This window comes from Bos indicus x Bos taurus, chromosome 4 (assembly GCF_003369695.1).
Source record: "Bos indicus x Bos taurus breed Angus x Brahman F1 hybrid chromosome 4, Bos_hybrid_MaternalHap_v2.0, whole genome shotgun sequence".
Lineage (NCBI taxonomy): Eukaryota > Metazoa > Chordata > Mammalia > Artiodactyla > Bovidae > Bos > Bos indicus x Bos taurus.
This window is the reverse complement of record NC_040079.1, coordinates 69,891,635-69,907,656: the sequence shown is the minus strand read 5'-3', so window position 1 is coordinate 69,907,656 and position 16,022 is coordinate 69,891,635. Positions and strand designations below refer to the sequence as shown.

The following is a 16,022-nucleotide window of genomic DNA, read 5'->3' as shown; positions in this document are numbered from 1 at the left end:
TTGACTTCCTGAGTATATGTTGCTAGAACGTTACTTATAAAAGTCATGTTTATTAAATGAGGAAAAGACTGAATGATGACATTAAAACACAGTTCTCTACATTCAGTTTTGAATATGAGTTGAATGTAAAACCACGAACACCATCTCTGTTTAATTGACAGCACTGCCTGTGGACTTCTGGGTTGTGGTAGAGCCTTATCTTTCCCCTGACTTCATGGTCAAATGTCCATTTAAACAAACAAACAAAGCTACAAAGCTACAACAGTGCTAGAAACAGGAAGAATCCATCAGCAGTTTATCAATCTGCAAGAATGATCACTAATTAGCTATCAGAGGGGTTAGCTGAGCAATGGCCAAGACTATTCTGCCCCTAAGCTTTGAAAAGCAACAGGCAGGCAGGAATAAGGTAGAAATGTTCTCACCCACTGTTACTACTTCTGCCAAAAGCGTGTCCTGATCAGTCAGAAAGCCAGCAGGTATCTCTGCAGTGGGAAAATATTTCTGGAGTAGCCAAAGTCATCCCTTTATCCTCTATTTTCCTGCCACTTCTCAATAACATCACTTTCCTGAATTAATTCCAGGTAATACTATTTCTGGGGCTTCCCTGGTAGGCTAAAGCGTCTGCCTGCAATGTGGGAGACATGGGTTCGATCCCTGGGTTGGGAAGATCCCCTGGAGAAGGAAATGGCAACCCACTCCAGTATTCTTGCCTGGAGAATCCCATGGACGGAGGAGCCTGGAGTGCTGCAGTCCACGGGGTCGCGAAGAGTCGGACACGACTGAGTGACTTCACTTTCACTTTCCTGGTGCCTCAGATGGTAAAGAATCTGCCTGCAATGCAGGAGACTTGGGTTCAGTCCCTGGGTCTGGAAGATCCCCTGTAAAAGGGAATGGTTACCCACTCCAGTATTCTTGCCTGGAGGATTCATGGACAGAGGAATCTGGTGGGCTACAGTCCATGGGGTCACAAAGAGTCTGACATGACTGAGTGGTTAACAACAATATTATTTTTAACAGCAGCCAAGAGTGAAATAGGACAGACAGTGGGTCATTGTTAACAGTATATGAAGTCCCCAGAGAGAGAAAAGGGTCCTGGGATTGTGGTTTTCAGACTGAAGAAGCATCATCAGTTCATAGTCTCAGGAATTCATTTAATCATTAAGCTTTACTGAGATGCAACTACGCATAAGACTCTCTTCTAGGTACTGGGATACAGTGAAGGACAAGACAGGCCAGGTCCTGTCCTCAGGGAGCTTCCATTCTGGTGTTGGTGAGTGGGGAGGCAACACACAGACCAGTGAAAAAGCCAGAGAGTGAAGAGAACTATACAGAGAAAAAAGAGTGATGGAGTAGAGTGAATAAATAGCCACTTTAGATGGAGACAGTCAGGGAAGGCCTCTCTGAGGAGGTGCACTTTAACTAGAAGCTCACTGTCAAGAAGCACCTCGTTATGAAAAGATTCCATCAGTATGCAATAGATTCATCTTGTGTGAGGAAAGATACAGCCTGGCACTATGGAACGCAGGTGCACAGCTTCTGAACAGAGGCCCATTTTCCCCTGTGCACAACACCTGTAAACTCAATGTGTCTGCCTCTTAGGGAGACTGGCCTCTTGTCACTCAGTTGAACATCTGTTTAGACAGAAGATATTGTGAAGGTGAATTTTTTTTTCAATCAATAGTTTAAAAAAATAATAGACATAATCAGAAATAAAATGAGAGCAAAAATTATAACTCACTTGCATCAGGAAAACAAAGACTCCTGGAAATAACCCTTACAAGAAATTTGTGGAAACTATATGCTAAAAAGATACATAAACTTCATAAATGTGCAGCAGTATATAATAATTTTAATTAGTTCCTGAAATTACCTACTCAGCAGTCTATAAATTTTTCCACTTAAAATAGGGGTTAAAAATATAATTCTAATCCAAATGCTTTCCTTTGCAGTTTCACAAAATAATTTTAAATTTTGTTTTGGAAAAATAAAAAATCAAGGCTACAGAAGAAAAGAAAGCACGGTTGTGCACTTTCCCTATGAAATGCTAGTTATAAAATGAAGTGTTAGATAAAGAGTTGGACAGACTGTTGAATTCACATATAAATCATTAGGCACAACAGTCTTGAAAGAGACACACAAATTTAACATTTCAAAATAAGCATCATAAGCCCATGGGAAGGATGGGTTTTCTTACTAAAAAAGTATTGGGAAAATAATTCTTTTTTTGAGAAACAAAATATAGCTGTAGTTTTACCCATACCATGCACTGAAATAAATTGTAGTGCATTAAAGACATGGATATTAAAATAGTATAAAACCACTTCAGGATTTCTAAAAGAATACTAAAATAAAATATAGGAAAGCAGCCTGATGTTGGATTCCAGCATTTAAGCAAAAAAGAGAGAGAGAGAAACAGATTGACTATATAAAATTGTCTATATAAACACTGACACAAAATATATATAACTCTATATTATATATAATAGACTATAATATTACATATATAAATAATATAATAAAGAAGATTAAAAGGCAAATGACAAATCGAGGAAAACATTTACAACACTTCCTACAAAATATGACATTTTATTAATCATTAGTCTTCATTGTTCACTAGAAAATAAGCAAAGGACATAAGTAGACAATTCATAAATAAGGAAGATGTCTAAGAAACATGTTAAAATGTCCAACTTCAGTAGTAATCAAAGATGTGCAAGTTAAGCTGTATAATACCATTTTCATCTTCTTTGATTGATAAATATTAAAAAGTTTATAATTCCCAGTGATGTTTGAGGGCTGATGATGGAATAAGGACTCATGCACAGCAGCTGCCCTGTATGTTGGTGAATTTCTAGAAAGCATTTTGTGATATGAAGTTGAGAGCCTTACAAAGTTTCTTTCTTAAGCCACCCTCTCTCCATCCTCCCCCCAAATTAAGATGATCATTTAGTGTCACCAACTTAAAAAAAAATTCCAACTAAATTCTTGTAGTCCAGCTGTGACACTTTTAGGTTTTAATGAATACTCTGACCATTTCTTGGCATAGGCTCGTTAGTTTTTATTTTTATTTATTTATTTAACAATAAAGTATTTTTTAAATTTTATTTTTAAGCTTTACATAATTGTATTAGTTTTGCCAAATATCAAAATGAATCCGCCACAGGTATACATGTGTTCCCCATCCTGAACCCTCCTCCCTCCTCCCTCCCCATACCATCCCTCTGGGTCATCCCAGTGCTCTAGCCCCAAGCATCCAGTATCGTGCATCGAACCTGGACTGGCATCTCGTTTCATACATGATATTTTACATGTTTCAATGCCATTCTCCCACATCTTCCCACCCTCTCCCTCTCCCACAGAGTCTATAAGACTCGTTAGTTTTTAAAGAAAACGTTGGTACTCCCTTGATTCATCTTTGAGAGTTGGGGCAATCTTCTTAGTATCAGTTTTCTAACAACTTTTATCAAAGGTGTTAATTCAACTTGATGGGCTATTAAAATCTTGGAGTCTTCCATTTGCTGGCAATGGAATCGTTGGGTCCTCTTATCTCCAAAACACACATATTCAGGAGAATATATTTGGAGAACCGCTGGCCTAGAAGCGAGCAGGACAAGTAGTCATTTGATTTTTTTCTTTTTTTGGAGGGAGAGATTGGCAAAAATCTGAGTTGAAAAGTGAAATTATGATGCGATAGTTTCAATCACATTTCAGCCAATGTATGAGAGCTATTTTGATGCCATCCTAACATCCTAGCTGGACTTGGACAGTTACATACTACTTTTAATGTGAGACCAGTTCATGGTTTCCGAGCTAGACTTTATTTTTCTCAAGAGCAAGTCCTGTCTTCAACTTTAAAAAAAAATTCTCCATAGTTATTTGCACAGATAAATGATCAGTATAGATTTGCTAAATGAACTTAATTCATAGAACAACAAACTCTGAGAAGAGTCTATAGAAAGTTCTGGGCGCCTACCCACAGCAGCAATTTAGGATTACTGAGTAAGCTTGTTAAGGAATGTCACAAAATCTTTATCTTTTCATTATCCCAGTTGTAGCTGAGGATAAGCTGAATAAAGTTTGAGGCTGAAGATTTTAATGATGGTAAAACTCCTTTAAAATTCTCTAGATGCGCTCTACCTCAGGGTGCCAATAACAATGGCAGATAATCATGGGACTAAAATGGTATTATCCAGTTCATCCAGATCCTTAATTATGCTATGGGGAAAATGAGAGGGGGTGTGAGAGACCCAAATAAAGGAATTAGCTCTTACTGGAAAACAATTTTTAAAAACCAACACTTCTCATGTATCTGCTTTGGAGGTTTCTTTTCTTCTTTTAAGGGAAGATTTCTTGGAATGAGCTATTGAGGTTGGGTATTGAATGTTCTCTGTCTTGTTTTTTTTATACATATATTTATTTATATGTATACACTTTCAGACCAGAGATCTTGGGCAATATCCGATTTTGCTCTGATTGTTAACGAAAGGTACAGTTTGGCTGCTCACCGCTCAAAAGCCAGTAAACAGGCCAGATTGGTGAAAAGGAAAGTTTGTTTTGTTTCAGATGCCAGCAACTGCAGGGGAGTGCAGACATCTGTTCAGAGGCTGACTCCCCTCACCCTACCCCCCCACCAACCCCCAGCACTGGCATCCAGTGAGGTAAGAGCTTTTACAGACAGAAGGAGGGGGTTATATGCAGAAACAGCGCAGTCAGCTCTGCCAGTCATCTTCAAATTGGTCATTGGTGGTCTGACCGGCATCATCTTGGTTGTTTTAGGTACAGTTAATCTTCAGTTCCAGGGTCCGTTTGTTTGCATTCCTTTGAGGCCAGTTCTTGGAATTATGGTTGCACATGTCGTGGGTACAGTCTGGTTATCACGTAGTTAACTTCTTCCACCTGGGATTTCAGTAGCTATAAGACAGCTCACAGGATATGGCTCAGAATATTATCTATAGTTCTTGAGAAGGATCTAAATGTCCTTGACTATGCTTCATGACTACATTATTATTATTTGGTTATATATTATTATTTGGTTACATATTATTATGTATTTTATGTATTATGTATTTGGTTATATATATTTATTATTCATTTCAAATAATAAATTGAAACAATTTTGACTGTTTCAAATAGAAACAAATTTGAACTGTTTTCCTTTGTTTCTACATTTCTCATTTCTCTTATTAAGCTTATTCTTTGGTTAAAGTTTTCCACAGACAAAAGGCAGGCAAATGACATGGGGTGAGGATAGGGTGGGCAGCAAGGACCATAAAATCCTGCTCTGTTGAGATTTTGAGATGTTGAGATTTTGCTCTTTCCAGTTATAATAACAATAATGGCTAACTTGTTTATAGCACTAATTAATCATCAGGAACCATCCTAAGTATTTCACAAATACTAATTCATTTAACTCAATGCAGTCTTGTTAGATGGAGAAGGCAATGGCAACCCACTCCAGTACTCTTGCCTGGAAAATCCCGTGGATGGAGGAGCCTAGTAGGCTTCAATCCATGGGGTCGTGAAGAGTCAGACACGACTGAGCGACTTCACTTTCACTTTTCACTTTCATGCATTGGAGCAGGAAATGGCAACCCACTCTAGTGTTCTTGCCTGGAGAATCCCAGGGACAGGGGAGCCTGGTGGGCTGCCGTCTATGGGGTCGCACAGAGTTGGACACAACTGAAGCGACTTAGCAGCAGCAGCAGCGGCAGTCTTATTAGATTAATATTTTTTATTGCCTATTTTATAGTTAAGGAATTGGAAGCACAGCAAGATTAAGTAGTTTGTCCGATGTCACACAGCCAGGTAGTGCTAGTGCTGGGCTTCACACACGTCAGACTCTTCCTGCAATGGGGTAGAGGGTACAGGGAGTCTGTTGACTTTTGAGTAAAACTGTGCATATGAAAATCTGGTCTGATCTATAGACCTTCCTGGGCTGTATTTTCCATAGTAGTAAAAATGAGAATCATAATTACTTCCTAAGTTTAATAGAGTAAAAGATCATGTATGAGCCAACAACTACAATAGGTCCCTGAGCATGGTGGATACTCAGCATATATGAGTTTTTGTCTTTAATGACAAGAAATTCTCTGAACAAAGAAAGTGTGCTTTCTCTGGTAGCCATGTTATCTAGGGCTTCTGTCCTCATCCTCAGAGGCCCAGTGTCAGGAAATAAGAATAGCTTGAACGTGACCTTAACTCTCATGTCCCACAGCCTGCATGTTTGGAAGAGCTATCACTCACACCTGCACATATTTTGAGTAACTCTCTAAAACTGCATATAAGGAGATGAGAGTGAAGTCCTCAAGTGAACTGAATCTCCTGGGACTTTTCTATGGTGATGAAGCGGTATGTTATTTTTAAGTACTACCAGCCATAGGCCTCACCAAAGCTTCTAAGTTTTTTCAAAGCTGTAAAACAAAGCATAAGACATGGCATAAAGATTCTGATGCATGCTTCTGGGGTGAGTCTCTACCATCTCAAAGCAACCCCTAAACGAGATAAGCCTTGGTGGGCCCCAAAGTGAGAAGGAGGGTGGGCCTGCCAGGGCCACTGGCCTGCAGTTCACTGTTGAGTGTCCAGTGCCCTGAACTCTGCCTGCTGCCCCTCCCTGATGCAAAGCCTGGACAGCCTGCCTTCCACAGACCTGGAGATTTTCAGATCTTGTCTGAGGATGATACAAGGAAAAACCTTGCTCTCTGACCAAGGTGGAATAGGACAAACCTGTTGGAAAACTTGCGTATGTTCCGGGGGCTAGAATCAAAGCGTCACCATGGCACTTGCCTCTGAGAAGTTCTCTGGAAATGGGTGGAATGAAAGGCATGGTGTTTAGAATGCAGCACCTGACAGTAATAGGGCTCCCCCAGTCTGGCCCATATTACTGTTATGATATAAAAGCTGATGTTTCCTGGAACACTATTCTAAGGGTATTGCATGAAATGACTCATTGAGTCTTCACAATGGCCTTATTATCTCTTACCATGAAGTAACAGCGACTCAGAGAGCCCAGCAGCCCTCTCTCCAGTACCTCCTCCTCAGCTGCCAATCTTTATTGACCTCCCCCTGCTCTCTGGGAGAAACCAGTCTCCATCACACAGCTGCTGCTAAGGCCCTTCATGACCTAGCTTCCAAACAGCTCTTGGGGTAAATTATTTTTTCCCCTTCACATTCCACATTCAGGTTGTGATGAATTGGGTTCAGGTCTTCAAATGTATTATATTCTCCATTACCACAGGACCTTTGCACAGGACCTCTGCCTGAAATCACCTCTCTCTTACTCCCTAAGCAGGATAATCACTACTCGGACTTTGAGGTAAACTTAGATCCAGCAGTTATTCCTACTGTTTATTGTTTACTCTTCTTTACTTTTCAGACACATTTTACTTTATTGTATTGACTGATGTAACTGTTGATTTCCCATCTCTTGATTCAAGGCTCCACGTGGCCAGACTTTCCACAGACCATGGAGCATACCATCGAGTGGATCCTCAAAAAATGTTTTTTGATGAATGAGAGATTGACTTTCTTTTGCTCTGCTGTCTCAGCCACACTACTGTTCCACCCCTGAAAATCATAATTTAAAGTGCCTGTTGATAATTATCATTATCAGTTTGACTTAATTAATCCTTTGTTGTCTCTATCCTTGCCAAGCAAAAGCAAAAATCTTTCTATGCCAAAATCCTTAGTTCAAAAGAAATTATAATGTCAAACAATGAAGGAAAGCAGTTAAAAGAAATGACTTTTTTTTTTTTTTTTTTTTTTATAGCTATTCTCCTGTTTCCCTCGAAGCCACTGACACATGCATAACCCTGGTCTCTCTGTAACCTTACAGCCCCGGAAACCACACATCATGTGCTTTGGATCTCACATATCACTCATGCTCAGAGGCAGGGCAAGAATGGAAAAAGCTTTGGTTTTAGGGTAAAACAAATTCAGGTCATATTCCCAGCAGAGCCACTCTCTAGATTTTGTGCATGAATTTGTGCATGAAGTTAAATCTCTCAGGGTCTCAATTTCCTCTTCTCTGAAATGGGGATGCTAACATCGACTTCATGAAGTGGTTATGAGGGTTCAAGGAAATAAATGTCAAGTGTCTGGTGAAGGGACAAACTTATAGTGAACAGTAGCTGATGCCAACTTTCTTTTCTCTCTTCTTTCTTTGCCTTATCCCATGGGATTTTGTTCAGGAATTTTATAGCATCTTTGCAGGAATTACTGACTGGGCTTCAGTGGATCTGTGAACACCCTGAAATTACATGAAGAGCTGTGGAAGTTGATAAGGGCTTTTATTTCTAGAAAGTATATGGATCAGTTTCCTGAGGCTGCCGCAACAAAGGATCATAAACTTGGTGGTTTAAACAATAGAAAACCTGGGCCTCACAGATCTGGAGGCTAGAGGTCTGCAATCAAGGTGTCTGCAGGGTTGGTTCCTTCTGAAGGTGCTGAGGGACAGTCTGTTTCAAGTCTCTTTCCAGTTTCTGGTGGTCTCAGGCACTCCTTGGCTTTAGAAGGTATTCACATTGTTTCTTCATCTTGTCTTCCTCTATACATGTTTCTGTGTCTCCTCTGTCCATGGGATTTCCCAGGAAAGAATACTGGAGTGGGTTGACATTTCCTTCTTCAGGGGATGTTCCCAACCCAGGGATTGAACTCTTGGCTCCTGCTGCATCTCCTGCATTGCAGGTGACTTCTTTACTGCCGAGCTACCAGGGAAGCCCCGTCTCTGTGTTCAGATTTCCCTTTTGTATAAGGGTATCAGTCATATTGGATTAGGGCTCACTCTAATTACCTCACCTCAAACGTAACCAATTGCAAAGACCCTATTTCCAAATTATATCATATTCCCAAGATATGGGGGTTAAATTTCAATATAGCTCTTTAGAGGTGACACAATTCATTCATAGCAATACCCATAGCTTTCACTGGATTCCTAAAGAAGTCTTTAGTCCTTCTAAAGATTAAAAACTAGTGGCTGGAAAATCTGCTTTCTGGCTTGTCTTATATAAATCTAATCAACAAGTTTGTAGGCTCGAGATGTGCCAGGGTGTGTCTTAAATGCTAAATCATGGAGAAACAACAACGTGATTTTGATGGGGTTATTTAGGCATGTATTAATGGATGGACAGTACAGAAAGTCTCTTTTCACACCAGTCTTGGTTCTGGTTGGCAGAACCGTTGCTATTTGGTTAAAATCTTAATGGCTGTGTTAAGAATTCCTTGAATCCCACTCATAAAGTTTACATTCCCGTGGGCAAGACAATTTTATCAAATAACATAAATGAACATATAATTATACATTGAGATTAATGCTAGGATAGAAAGAAAAATGATTCTATAAAAGCATATAATTAAGGAATTTGACTTGGCCTGAATTAGTCAGGGGAGGTTTCACTGAGGAAATGATGCTTCCTTTGAGATTGGAAAAACAAATTCAAGTGCACCTAAGGAGAAGAGTATTTCAGGCAGAGGAACAGCACATACAAAGGCCCTGTGGTAGGAGGGAACATGTTACCTTAGAGAAATTAAAAGAAAGCCAATGAGGCTGGAGCAGAGATTTGGAAGTGGGAGAGTGAGAGAATGGTGTGAGGTAAAGCTAAAGGACTTTTGGACATTGTGAATAATTTGGTATCTCCTCCTAGGAGATATAGGAAACCACCAAAAGGTGTCTCCATCTTAACCTGTGTTTCAACCTATACTCTTAGCCTTACTCCTCTTGACTTTTTGAAATTCTTAGCCCTGATTCTTTAGAGATGCTACTTTATTCTGGTACCTTCCTATTACTCTGGCTATGCCTTTTCAATGTTATTATTATTTTTTTTCCTGTCTGTTCCTTATCTATTGCCTTCCACTCTCTTCTTGAGTCATCTCATCCTATTGCATCGTTTCAGCTACCACCCTTCTGTAGACATCTCCAAAACTTTTTCTTTGGGCTGCAGTTGCCTTTTGCTATTTGCTTATGAAATAAACACTACACAATTTTGATCACATGAATATCAACAAGGTCTGCTTGAACTCTGTTTTGGAATGCTATGTGTAACTTCTATATAGATGATGTTATTAAATCCATATCATTTGGACTATTAACACAGATTTGCCACAGGGCGAAAGAGAATGAATCACCTTTCAGGAGGCTTGAACAAGGATTGCTGGGGTGCTCTCAGCAAGGCCTCCCAGTCAGCAGTGGAAACAGCTGACAGATAGTTTGCCTTGTGCTCTCTCCTTATACATGAAACACATGCTTTGAGTTTGTTGAGGTTTCTGCTCATCTTCCCTGAGGGACCCTGACTCAGGGTTACAGTCACCCACTGCTTACGTCCATGTGGGCGTAGAACATCTCCCTAGCTAGTAGCTGAATGTATTTGAATGTTGATGTGGCAAGGTCTACGTGAGTACTGAAAACCAGATTTAATTGGAAACCAGTGGGTCTGACGCTCAGAGAGTGATGCTTCTAAGGTACCTATTGTGGAAGAGAATCTGAAGGAATAGAGGAAGAAAGGGAGAGAGAGAGGGGAGAAAGGAGCAAGAGAGAAAAAGATCCAAACCATTATTTACTAAACACAGCATGATTTGCTTTCACATATATGTTAATACTTAATCCTTACAAGCATGCTGGCAGGTGGGTATTGGGGCTGGGAATCAATCATTTTTATTTTGTAGTTGATGTCCTTTTGATTATATCTCAAAGTCTAGATCATGGATTTGGTGAAAAATCAGAACTTTGAGTCATACTGGTTTCTCTCACTCCCATGGAGACTCAGCTACCATCGAGTTTTCTGAGCATTTCCCTTGAAATATCTTGTCCTGACCCTACACATTTACGACTAGTCAGCCAGAAACTCAAATCACATGATACTCAAACCACAAAGCCAGAAACTCAAACCACAGCAAGTACTGGCAAACAAGGGAACCCGCAGTTGAACTGAGACAATCAACACTGTTCTAGCCCCTAAATCTCTCCCATTTATGGCAGTTCTTCCTGAATGCTAGTCTAGGTTTGTCCTCCTGATGTGGCTCAGTTCACAGTCTTTGACACTGAACTTGTTTTCTCTTGTGTTTTTTTTAACTGACTTTAACTCAGTACTTAAAAGGATTCACCTGCCAGGCCCCTCATGGGTCATAGAAGACTTATTTTATTTCCTTGGATGCTTCATAATTTTACCTGAGCGCAAAATTCTCATACTTGTCTACTTGGCTGATACTTTACATGCTCCATTGCTGAACCCTTCAAGGACAGGAGAGAACTCAGAAAGGACTATGTATGGAAGAATCAATTATAAGAAAAGCCTTTGAGTACTTCAGGAACAGCTTCCTTAAATTGTTTGTACTCTCCCCTGCTCCCATGACAGAAATATTATATTATGAAATTTGAAGGGAAGTTTGTCCAGCAAGAATTATCTGTTCTAGTCATCATTAATGGATTATATTGAGCAAGTGCTCATTCAGCCAAACCCCATTACTCTGGGCAAATTCCTTTCTGCTCAATTCAATTCGTCATTCTATCCTTGGGGACTCCAAAAAGTTTTGTACAAAATCTACTAGCATATATAGTAATCACTCTCCAGTGGTGAGTTCCTGTGTTGGGTAATCCCAATATATGTGCATCTACTTCTGGATTTTTTTTTTTTTTTTTTTTTGCCTCAGTGCTCAGAGTTTTGCAGCTAATACCGGTGCGCTGAATTTTTGGAAGAGTTTACATTCTCACAGTCACCTTCAGCCACGATGTCCAGACACTGCTAAATCATTCCCTGCTCTGCACTTGCTGCTATTCCTTATTATCCACATCTTGGCACTGACTGAGACATAGATTCAACCCATTTCCATTGTTTCAATAAACAGACAAACAAGAAAATTATTCAAGGTCTTTGCTGCAGTTTTAAGCAGATAGAAGGGGATGCAGTCTAAGAATAAACATGAAAGCTCTTCAAAAGCCCCTTGGAAATTGCTCCATGATGCTTGGCCAACTCTTTCAATAATTCTCTCTCCTATCTTTTCCCCTCTCCCCAGTTCCCAAATCCACATTCTTTACTAACTGAGAGGAGCTGAGTTCTTTCTTTACTTCCTTTCCTTTTCTTACCAAGGTTCTCAGTGACTCAGCTATTCCAAGTGGTTTGTCCAGGTATTTTGCTAAATTAAGGCAGTTGTTTCCATAAGAGCTGGCAACTAAGATGATAGCTTTTTTTTGCAGAACATAAATACAGAGCATTTCTTGTTACTAGAGGAGTCGTACACCCACATGGATATAAATCTAAAACTAGCAATGGCAACTCTCTTTTACTGAACTCTAAAGGTGTTTTCGCTCCCCCTCCCTTTTTTTAAAAACAAAGAGATATATTCCAGTCTGGGCATTCACATCTTCTCAGCTGAAGCATATTTAAATTAATCCATATCTATCTCTAGGCAGCATGAGAAGGTGCAGAATGGGGCAAATGAGCAGCCCCCAGACACACTTCTGATACACACTCTGGGTGCTGTCTACATGAGAGTATCACTTCTTCTGTATTTCAGTGATGAAGTGGAGTATGCTCTGATTGTCAAAACTTCAGTGTCATCCAGGTCCCTAAAAATCAGGCAGGGAGGTGAATCCCTTTGCCTGACAAGGAAAACCAAGTCAACCAGTTATTAAGATAATCTATTTTTATCACTATCTATGCCAACCAACATTCAAGCCATTCTATGTCTCTGGAAACTCAGTGGAACCTAGTTAGAGGGAGTGTGAATTTGGAGTCTGTAAGTTGGTAAAGCAGTGGATATTTTATTTTGGTTATTGTAAGTAATAAAAACACACAGGCTTCCCAAGGCAATAGAAACACAAGCAAAAATAAACAAATAAGACCTAATGAAACTCAAGCTTTTGTAATACAAATGAAGCCATAAACAAAATGAAAAGACAATCTACAGATTGGGGGAAAATATTTGTAAATGATGTCAATGACAAGAGCTTAATTTCCAAAATATACAAACAGCTCACATAGCTCAATAACAACAACAACAACAACAAAAAACAAACAACCAAATTGAAAAGTGGGCAGAAGACTTAAACACACATTTTTCCAAAGGAGACATATAGATGGTCAATGCTGCTGCTGCTAAGTCACTTCAGTCGTGTCCAACTCTGTGCGACCCCAGAGACAGCAGCCCACCCAGCTCTGCCGTCCCCGGGACTCTCCAGGCAAGAACACTGGAGTGGGTTACCATTTCCTTCTCCAATGCATGAAAGCGAAAAGTCAAAGTGAAGTTGCTCAGTAGTGTCCGACTCCTAGCAACCCCATGGACCGCAGCCAACCAGGCTCCTCTGTCCATGGGATCTTCCAGGCAAGAGATGGTCAATAGGCACATTAAAAAATGTTCAACATCCCTAATTATGAGAGAAATGCAAATTAAAACTACAATGATGTACCACTTTCACACTGGTCATTAAAAAGCCCACAAATAACAAATGCTGGAGAAGGGTGGAGAAAAAGGAACGCACACTATTGGACATGTAAATTGGTACAACCGCTATGAAAAACGGTTTGGAGATTCCTCAAAAAACTAAAAATAGAGTTGCCATATGATAGCCAAGACATGGAAACAACCTAATGTCCACTGACAGGTGAATGGATAAAGAAGATGTGGTACATATATACAATGGAGCAAAGTAATGCTCAAAATCCTTCAAGTTAGGCTTCAGCAGTACATGAACCAGGAGATTTCAGATATACAAACTGGATTTAGAAAATGCAGAGGAACCAGAGATAAAATTGCCAACATTCACTGGATCAGAGAAAAAGCAAAGGAATTCCAGAAAAACATCTACTTCTGCTTCATTGACCACACTAAAGCCTTAGTGTGGATCACAACAAACTGTGGAAAATTCTTAAAGAGATGAAAGTACCAGACTACCTTACCTGTCTGCTGAGAAATCTGTATGCAGGTCAAGAAGCAACAGTTAGAACCAGACATGGAACAATGGACTGGTTCCAAATTGGGAAAGGAGTATAACAAGGCTGTATATCGTCACCCTGCTTATCTAACTTATAAGCAGAGTACATCATGAGAAACGCTGGGCTGGAAGAAGCACAAGCTGGAATGAAGATTGATGGGAGAAATATCAATAACCTCAGATATGCAGATGATACCACCCTATGGCAGAAAGCAAAGATGAATTAAAGAGTCTCTTGATGAAGGGGAAAGAGGAGAGTGAAAGAGCTGGTTTGAAACTCAACATTCAAAAAACCAAGATCATGGCATCTGGTCCCATCACTTCATGGCAAATACATGGGAAAAAAAGGAAACAGTGGCAGATTTTATTTTCTTGGGCTCCAAAATCACTGCAGATATGGTGACTGAAGCCATGAAATTAAAAGACAGTTGCTCGTTGAAAGAAAAGCTGTGAAAAACCTAGTGTATATGTGTGCTAAGTTGCTTTAGTTGTGTCTGACTCTTTGTGACCCTATGGACTGTAGCCTTCCAGGATCCTCTGTCCATGGCATTCTCCAGGCAAGAATACTGGGGTGGGTTTTCATGCCCTTCTCCAGGGGATCTTCCTGACCCAGGGATGGAATCCACATCTCTTATGTCTCCTGCAGTGGCAGGCAGGTTCTTGACCACTAGCACCACCTGACAAACCTAGACAGCATATTAAAAAGCAGAGACATTGCTTTGCTGATAAAGGTCCATATAGTCAAAGCTATGGTTTTTTGAATAGTCAAGCACAGATGTGATAGTTGGATCATAAAGGAGCTGGGTGCCAAAGAATTGATGTTCTCGAATTGTGGTTCTGGAGAAGACTCTTGAGAGTCACTTGGACTGCAAGGAGATCAAACGAGTCAATCCTAAAGGAAATCAACCCTGAATATTCATTGGAAGGACTGATGCTGAAGCTCAAATACTTTAACCACCTGATGCAAAGAGCTGACTCATTGGAAAAGATTCTGATGCTGGGAAAGATTGAGGGCAGGAAGAGAAGGGGGCAACAGAGGAGGAAATAATTGGATGGCATCACCAATTCAGTGGACATGAATTTGAGCAAACTCCAGGAGATAGTGAACCACAGGATTGCTGCAATCCATGGGGTTGCAAAGAGTTGGACATAATTTAGCAACTGAACAACAATATACAATGTAATACTATGCAGTCTTAAAAAAGAATGAAATGATGCCATTTGCAGCAACATAGATGATGGATCTAGAGATGATCATACTAAGTGAAATAAATCAGAAAAAGAGAGACTAATACCATATGATATAATTTATATGTGGAATATAAAATACAATATAGATGAACTTATCTATGAAGTAGAAATAGACTTACAGACATAGAGAACAGACTTGTGGTTACCAAAAGAGAGGGGGCTGGGGGAGGAAAGGATAGGGTGTTTAGGATTAACATCGGCAAACTATTATAGAGAGAATGGATAAACAACAAAGTCCTGCTGTATAGCATAGGGGACAATATTCAATAGCCTGTGATAAACCATAATGGAAAGGAATTTGGAAGAAATGTATGTATATGCATAACTGAATCATTTTGCTCTACAATAGAAATTAGCACATTATAAATCAACTATATTCAATAAAATAAATTTTAAAAGAATATAGAGAGAGGCCTTAATAGACTTACATGTTACTTTAGATATCTACCTGGTTTATGTCCATCAGAGCTTAAATATCTCAACTGATCTTCTTCTCCCTTGAATGTTTTGAGATATTTGATCTTCAGGGTTAATGAGGGGCTGCTGTGTCTTTCCGAATTGTGATTATTTTCAAGTTTACCCTACTCTGTATAGGGAGCCCCTTAAAGTGCTAATAAATATAGACTGAATGAATGACTGAATAAACAAATGACCTTGAGAAAGAGAGAAGGAAAAGGGGGTCAGAAGAGACAGAGAGAAGAAGCTAGAGGATAGAACAGGAGAAAGACAGTTGATTTGAGAAATTCTTTTCCTTAAAAAAAAAACAGTTTAGAATGGTCAGAATCATCCAATAATAATGTGTTATTTAAGTGGAACCCTTAACCCATCAGTAATGAAAAACAGCTATTAT

General features: G+C 39.7%; 1 long non-coding RNA gene across 3 annotated transcripts in view; it reads right to left on the bottom strand.

The window, feature by feature from the left end:
- Positions 1–3,324: 3,324 nt before the first annotated feature.
- LOC113891514 overlaps positions 3,325–16,022 on the bottom strand; it is a 187,362-nt gene continuing 174,664 nt past the window's right edge. For all 3 annotated transcript variants that reach the window (XR_003510783.1, XR_003510782.1, XR_003510785.1), the window contains one exon: positions 3,325–3,594. This is a non-coding gene — a long non-coding RNA (uncharacterized LOC113891514). The remainder of the gene's footprint in view (positions 3,595–16,022) is intronic.